The sequence below is a fragment of the Pundamilia nyererei genome, unplaced genomic scaffold (assembly GCF_000239375.1).
Source record: "Pundamilia nyererei isolate P.nyererei 1_Seehausen unplaced genomic scaffold, PunNye1.0 scaffold00273, whole genome shotgun sequence".
Taxonomy (NCBI): domain Eukaryota; kingdom Metazoa; phylum Chordata; class Actinopteri; order Cichliformes; family Cichlidae; genus Pundamilia; species Pundamilia nyererei.
This window is the reverse complement of record NW_005187674.1, coordinates 262434-270967: the sequence shown is the minus strand read 5'-3', so window position 1 is coordinate 270967 and position 8534 is coordinate 262434. Positions and strand designations below refer to the sequence as shown.

At 44.1% G+C, this 8534-nt stretch overlaps 1 protein-coding gene across 1 annotated transcript in view; it reads right to left on the bottom strand.

Moving 5' to 3' along the window:
- The window catches only part of plxna3 (plexin A3), a 135380-nt gene extending 129161 nt beyond the window's left edge, over positions 1–6219 (bottom strand). The window contains exon 1 of the mRNA XM_013915219.1: positions 5956–6219. The gene's annotated coding sequence lies outside the window, so the exon portion shown is untranslated. The remainder of the gene's footprint in view (positions 1–5955) is intronic.
- Positions 6220–8534: the final 2315 nt, after the last annotated feature.

Here is an 8534-nt window from a genome sequence, read left to right as displayed (position 1 = left end):
AAAGGATTTTAAGTGTGCTTATAGTGTGGGAAATACGTTATACAGAAGAAAAGAATATATCGCGATATATATCTTTACCGCACATGCTTCAAATTATATCGCGATATGACTTTTAGGCCATATCGCCCAGCCCTAACTGGAGCCCCCAAAAGACAAACCTGATGAGGAAATTAGAGTAAAAAAAAAATAAAGAAACGTTAAAAAGATCAGCGTACGTCTGAAAACACCGCCCCCTGGTGTTGGACGTTTTTGTCTAAACCTGACTGAGAGGAATTACAAAAACAAACCTTTAAATAAATGAACAAAAATTATCTCCAGTGCAAACTGATCCGGGTACAGCTGGCATGTTACAGCATGGAACAACATGTAATCATTTCAGAGCAGTTAGGGCAGCAGACCTCCTCGTGAGTGAACATCGAAACCTTATTTTTTGCATGAAAATATTATCTCAGTGGAAAAAAATTAACATGATGTTAACTAAACAGATAAAAATTGTAACAAGTCCAACATATCATCTCCTATTGCATTCCTGAGACGCCAACTTGAAAATGAAACCTGCTATGGACTTTCAAAAGCGCACACACATTTGTACTGCACTCTGTGCGTGTCTTATAGGCTCCAGGGTTGGTAGTTCAACTCCCTCTGGAGCTGAACTGTATCCCAAAGCGAAGGTAGATTAGCTCCAGAGGTGCCTGCTGACTGGACACACACACACACACAAATGGAAAAAGTGATGCCGAGATAAAGCAGCAGGCAGGAAAGTGAAGCTCGGTCTGGAAACATGTTGCAGCTTCACAGCAGGAAAACTGCAACTTCACGAGATGTATTACAATCACAAAGAGGACGTTACAGTAACAGAGAGGCCGAGCGAAATGTGAAAAGCACGTTTCCTCCAGAGGATCTGGAGTCGTTTGGCATTCGTGCAGCTGCATCCAGCTGTGCTCCATCTACAGGCACCTGTGAGGAACATTAAAGTTTTACTTCCAATGTTTCTGCTTCCGCATTTTGTGTGAATGATTCAGGGAAAACAAACATTTGGTGCCTTTCGGACATTTTATACCATTACCATCCCAAAACTATGACTCAGCTCACAGTACTGGGCTGTATTATTAAGAGCAGAGTGGCATTTAGAGTGATTTTTACTAAATGAATACACAATTAAGTCTTTTTGCACAAAACATGCCACAACAATTAGTTGTTGGCTTGTTTTTTGTTAAGCTTCATGTTGATACTGGACCATCACCTTGAACACCAGGATGTTGTCCCATGTTTTCTCATTTTACACCAAATAACTCCGCTAAAAAAAAGTTTTATTTGTTACACAGAACCTGCTTTAAGCACAATAAAAGCTGATTTTAGTGACGAGCTAAAGAATCTAATCAAATAATTCGAGCTGTTCCAGCCCAGTGTTTATTTTAAAAAGTGTTTCATCTCAAAAAGGCTGAGAACAAGAATTAATGAGCTGCAATAGCGAGTTATAACAGTCTGATTTACTCCGTGGTGTCTTTGCCTCGTTTTAAAGTCATTTGTTTTGCTCCAAAGAGGCATGTTTCCCGCCCCTCTGTGAGTGAAAGCAGCTGCAGGAATCATTAAAATCCCCACCTGCCTCGACATGAACGTCTTTCACAAGTAGACGTAGACGTTTGTCCAGCGCTGCAGTGAGTCACCGTTTGATAGAGAGCAAGAGTTTGGAGTTATTTGGATGGCGAGTAAAACTACAGGCTGCATATAGATTAAAAAAAATGGAGGACATCTGTAAAATGGCGCTAAACATAAAGTGGAGCTGAGGCTGATGGGAATGTCATTAGTTCTGCTGAACTAAGTGAAGTGCGATAGGCACATGGATCTGATCCACGTTTATGTTTTAGAACTTCTTTGCGTGTTCCTGCGGTTTGCACGGTCATATCTACTCTGAGCTAAGCTGTGCGTTCTTCTTTTACCTTTGCAGCTTCCTCCTCGCTTCTAGATTCATCATTGCTGCTTCTGGCCACAGTAATATGCTAACAAGTGCTTTAACTTAGTGATTACTCCAGTACTTAAAATTCATCATCAGTTCTTATTGAGGTCCTTCGTTGGGTTGGGCAGCTGTGAGCATTTGGTGAATAGAGCGTGATGATGGAGATCAGCTGAGTGATGTTTCTCAGAGGACCATTTTTGAAAACAACTGAAAAATACTTTACAGAAACTACTCAGACAGTGAGATTGAGATCGGAGCAGCAGCAAGACAGCCAGCCAGTTTAATTCCTGTCTTTTTCACCTCCCCTCCTTTCTAAAAGCCCAGTTTCTTCTGATTGGTCAACTTCCAAAAGCCAGCTGAGGGGCTGCACCCGTTCTTCATGAGCATGTAACGAAAAATCAACGAGTACGATGTTCAGAGCAGTCGGGAATCCGGTTTTCTGTCACTGCTAGTCTATAGACTATGTGCACGTTAGCATATGCTACTTCCGGCGCGGAAACTCCTGTGGGGAGCTTTGTTTCCGGTGTCCTATTCGCGCCTTGTTTATGGCCCAAAACAAGTTAAGCAAATGAATGAATCAAGCGGTGATTTACATTTCTATAGATGTCTCGGGCATTTACCCAATATATCTGTAAATGATGTTCATCGACTTGTCGATATTTTTTCCCCGCGCCTCAGAGCAAAAGAGAAACTGGATTCAAATGTTATATTTCTCAGCGGTCCCTCGTTTATCGCGGGTGTTAGGTTCTAAAAATAACCAGCGAGAGGTGAAATCAAGTAGCCAATTTTATTTTTTGATGGTGCAAAACGTTTCATGGACATCGTGGACATACAGTACTGCACTTCAGAGTCACACTGCGAGCGATCGATGCAGCGATTCTGTGCTGTACAGAAGAGACGTAACGGAGGAGATCGTCTGCAGTGATCAGGGCGCAGGACACAATGTGATGTAAAAATAAGCATGCAAACTTGAGCTAAAAAATCTGTGAAACAGCGAGGTGAAAGGTGAACCGCGTTATAGTGAGGGACGACTATAATTTTGAAGGTAAGTCACAACATACCTTTGTAAATACTAAGGTATAGAAACCCTTACCAGCAGTCATTCATTTTTTGTGTGGCTTTTTTCACGGTTTGTTAACATGCTGTGTGTGTGTGTACTGGACTAGCTGATCTCGACATAACGGGGAAACATCTGGTTTGACTATTCTTCACCTTTGAATGCTGAACATTTGCCTGTTTAGATCATGAGACCAGTCACTATACAGAGATGCTTCTGAATGTGGACGATGTGTCTTCTGCTGCAGTGATGCACTTCTGCTTGTGTTGAGTGATGTAAACAACTGATCGATCTAAACGCTTTAAACGTCAAAATTGATCATTAGATTTTTTTATGACACAGCAGCGGTGAGTGTTCCCACCTTCTGCTCTTTGTAACTTAACGCAATCTTTCCGTTTTTGAGTATATCTTCGCAGTAGCGATTGACCGCAAAGTAAAGCTACCGGAAATGTACAACCCCACATCCGGTCTCAAACCAGGAAGTTAGCATTTTCTCGTGCACAGGGTCTATTTTCCAGCATTGGCTCAATGAGCTCATCTGCAAAAAGCAATCCAATCCTGATTACTGCCACCTGCTGGACTGGAGGGGAACATGTTGCTGCAAAGCCACTGGCAACACAGCTGTTTCACACAATGTAGACAAACAGTGTGAAGTGAAACAGTTCCATTCCTTAAAATTCCAAATAGTGTGAATGGAAAAGCAGATAAATGTGACCCGTGTACACAATCAGATGAAATATTGAAATCAAATATATTTTTTTAACTCACAAAAATTGGTTCTGATACCAAACATCTCATCTTGGTCAGGTTCTAGACCAAAGTGCCAGATTCCAAATCATAGAAAAAGTCAATGCAGATCTCCATTGGAAAACATATTAAGTCTAGAGTAATGAAGGAATAATGAGGGACCAGCAGACTGAAGCCCTGGCAGGACTAATACACTAATTTGAGTCAAACTGCAAATGGAACCGTGACTTTTGTTAAACTTAAAATGTCAAATCTGTTACCAAAACAACCGGAGATTCATTTCTTTTCCAATCACCTTAAAACTTTATGGACTAGTCGTTACAGCTCTGACCAGATTTATGGAAAATCTTCAACTCTGGGACACGCTGCGGTCATCATCACCTTCTTGGCTTTTATTCATCTGCTGTTTGGACTTTAAAGCTGTTTTTTTTCTCGTTACTTTTTATATTTGATTCAAACGTAACTTTTTTATACGATTCATTTGAGATCTCCATTTGATTTTCTGTGCGCTGCCGTTATCTGATCCATGTCTCTCTGGAAAAGTTTCTGAACCTCACTCTTTGCAGATAATGCGTTTATCTGGGATATTGGTTAATCAACTGGTTGTTGTCCTGGTGAAATTGGGAACATGTTAGAAAAAACACACCATAAAACTGAAGAAACTCCTGAGACGACTTCTTGAACGACGGTTCAAACAGAAGCTCTTTGTGTTTGTTTGCTTAAAATGATCAATCGATGCGATTAACTGATGATCAAAGCGCTCAATCCACCGTCATCTCTGATCAGGTTTTGCACTTTTCTTCACGTAGGTTTGGAGTCATTATTTAATCTCAAATTTGTCTCCTTTATTATTGATCTGAATCTGACCCGTGCCATCGATCAGATTATTGATCACAGGATCAGTGTTTAGCTGAACATCTGTTTGGTAAGGACACATGTGGGGGAGACTTGCTGCTACTCCTGGCACCATTTACATTCAATCAGTCATTATCATACAGCCCATCACATCACTTATTGATCGTGTGATTATTGATGTGCAGGTTGATTTCTCTTCTTCTTCTTCTGCAGCAAATTTATGTTTTAATCCGTTTTTAATAACTCATTCTTTTTGTTATCGACTCATTTTTTCGCTATTTGGGGCTGTTTGGTCCTGAAAACCTGATTTGGACTGTTTGTTGTTAAACTGATCACATCATTGATCGACTTGTAAACACATCAGCAATCCTTTACCGGGACTGTGATCCAAACGTTACTTGAGGATCAGCGCGGTCTGTTCGGTCGGGATTCTGATTGATAACCTTCAGCCTGGTGGGACTTGAGTGTGTCAGGAAGAACATCGATCACAATGAGATCATCACGATCGCGGCTCTGAAATAAATCCCGACCCTGAACTCGCCGAACCGGGATCAGAAATGTGCCGGTCTCGGTTCCGTGATCAGAGCTGGGGGCTGATCCAGAAGATCGAGGCTGCTCTTCGGCACATGGGCAGTCGGATGAAGGCGGATTCAGAAAAACACAAATCCGAATTTGGTGCGTGGATCTCGGCAGCAGTCGGCGGTTCGTCCGCAGAGTTCGGGGCGACCATCGGACGCGTTTCCGGGGTTTCGGCTGCGGTTTTGAACGTTTTTCTGCCGCCTTCCCCCCCTTTGTTCTTCCTTAATGGATCGGCGTCTGGAGCTGTGCTACCTCCCAGACCCCCTCCTCCTCCTCCTCAGCCTCCCCCACCACTCTCCCCTTCACCACACACAGAAAAACACACGCTTGCAGCTCAAAATCGCCTCTTTTACGCACCGAACTCCGCACTTTAAAATGGAGGAAAAACGCAGAGGGAAGCGGTCCGCTTGGTGCCGTAACACAGGCCGAACCCCGAGGGCGAAAGCAGCCCCTACCTGTGGTATCAACCAACCCCCAAGTCCCACTCCTTCATCCCCACTCGCAGCATTGAGAAGGAGGAAATTTCCACGCGTAAAAAATAAAGAAAGGGGGGGAAAGCAGGCAGCAGGAGCAGCTGATGAGCGGTGATGCGGAGGGCAAGCGAGGCGTTTTCCCCCTGAAACATCCACACACTCATACACCCCTCTCCACAACCGCCACCACCCCGATACCCCCATATCTGCCGCCCGGAGCCGGAGAACATCACCGGCCTCTCCACCTCCAAACACCACCTACCCCCTCCGGAACCCCTCAGACCTACCTGCACAGGGACGCGCAGAAAAGTCCGATCAGTTATTTAAATCCACACAGTCCCACGCGCTTCTGCTGCCTTTCTTCTTCTTCTCCTCACATAAAACCTGAGTGAGGTAAGCTCAGCTGGAGGCAGCAAGAGGAGCCCGCACAGGTCACCACAAAATCCTGCGGGTTTTTAAAAAGTGAGGAATAATCCAGAGAGCAGAGATCACAGAGCGCAGGAGCGCGGCGAGGTCTCCCATTCACACACAGCCTGCCTCGGCTTGGCTCGGCTCGGTCTGCCCCTACTCCACCACAGACAGCCCCCCAGCTGGAGCGTACCACTCTGCGCTGAGCTGGGAGGGGATACGGCCAATTAGAAGCGGTCATTTAAACCAATTATCAATAGATTAATCGGCTTATCAAAGGCTCGGTGCTCCTCTGAGGACGTTAGCTAACGCGGAGAGGAAACGAGCATCGTTGAGAGGAATGGGACAGTGAGCGCGCTGTCTTTTTAATTGAAAACCAGCTGTTGTACCCCCTCCGAAAAGCCTCTCATGGTTCAGTCCAACTCCTTAATCTGCTGTTTTTCTCCTCCCAAAACCAGATGTGGAGAGAGAAACTGAGAGAGAGACATATAAGTGCTGTGTGTGAGAGAGAGCCCTATAGAGAGGTGCGGTGGAAATGTATAGCCTGCAAATGTATAAGAGAGAGAAAGAGGGGGTGAGGAGATGCATATCAAAATAAAAGGGGGGATGGGGGAGTGAAGAGAGATGGTGTAAAGACACATGGAGACGAGAGGGATAAAGAAACAAATGAGAAACTGAGACGTGTGAATGAGGGAGGGAAGAAGCAGAGCGGTGAGAAGAAACCGAAGCAGAGCGATCTGATGGAGAGAGAGACGCACAAACTGAGCAACACATTCAGGAGATTTCATTGTGCCTGATGATAAAATTGCTGCTGCGTCTCCCAACAGGTGTTGAGTCATCGAGAGATACTGAAAAATAACAATAAAAAAGTTTAACCCTGTAAAGCCCGGCACAGCAGATCACCTGCCTCCAGCTCACGTCTGCCACACCAACCTCTGCCTGTCCTGCTTCACCACCAGGAATCGTCTCTGTGGTCTTCCTTTTCCTTCCTGCCTTCAACGAACTTTGTCCAGCACATCGGTCTTCCCTCCTCACACATGTCCAACCTGTCCCTCAGATTCTTTCTTTTCTAATTCTGTTCTCCCAACCAGGTCTCACTACGCTTTCACTCTTGTGTCAAAATCACCCCTGACACTCATCTCCACCCTGCCTGCTTTCTCACCCCCCCAGCTTTGGATGGGCACTCCCGGATATGTAAACACATGTATCTGTGTTGCTTCTGCTCTTTTCTTCAGTTCATGCCTCCACATCTCCAGCCTCTCCTCCACCTGCTCCATATTCTCACCACAGATCACAGAGTCATCTGCAAACACGATCGTCCACAGAGACTCCTTCCTGATATCATCTGTCATCCTGTCCATCACCACCCCAAACAAGAAGGGGCTCAAAGCCCATCCCTGATGTAATCCCACCCCCACCTTGAGCCCATGTGCCACTCCTACCTCTCACAGCTCACCACAGTCTCCCTGTCCTCATACACGTCCTGATTTCCTCACGCAACACCACACTTCCTCTCTTGGTACCAATATCATATCTTTCTCTCAATCCACAAAGACACAGTAAAGCTCCTTCTGACCAGCTCTACACTCCATCAACACACCCTCAAAGCAAACATCACATCTGTAGAGCTTTTTCTCAGCATGAAGTCACACTGCTGCTCGTGGATCGTCACCCACAAGCCAGTTTCCTCCCGAGGCCGGATAAATAAGGAAGGTAGAGTCAGGAAGGGTGTAAAATCTTTGGCAAATCAAAAAAAACACTCGCGAGAAAAGAAATAAGATGGTATTTTAAGCTCTTAGTGTGATTTCTTTTTCTCTATCACACGTGATCATGAAGCCTCTGAGCACAGGTGTGAAAAGGACCCCCAGAGTCTCACAGAGGAGACAGAATTAAATCAAGAGCGTTAATTAAAGTCTCTGTTTAGCTGTTTTAAGTTGCTTCTGCTGATTTCTGTCTCTTTATAGATATTTTAAGTCTTTTAAAGTAAGCTACTTTCAGCTGCTGCCTTACCACAGGCGTCACCACAGCTGGCAGCGCCTGAGCGTTACGCTGCATGGCCTTCATGCATGCAGCAGGAATCAAACCAGCAGCTTTTCTTATAAACGTGCTTTTAGTTGTTTTAAGTCTCTCTGTCGTAATTTCAGGGGTCTTTCTAATTTCTGTCTCCCATTTCTTGATGCTTTCGTGTCTTTTGTAGTTAAGTCTCTTTTTAGTTGCTTTATGTCTTTATGATGTCATCTTAAGACTCTGTCATCATTTAAAGGCTCTTTGTAATGTTTTCAATCATTTTGTGGTTCTAAATCTTCTGTTTTGTAACCGTTTTCATGTCTGTTAATTTGTTAACTGTCATCATTTTTTAATCTTTTACATGTTTTTTTATTTTGTCTGTTTATTTTTAATTTGCTTTATAGTTGTTTTCTGTCTCTTTGCTGTCATTTTAAGACATTTTGTAATCTTT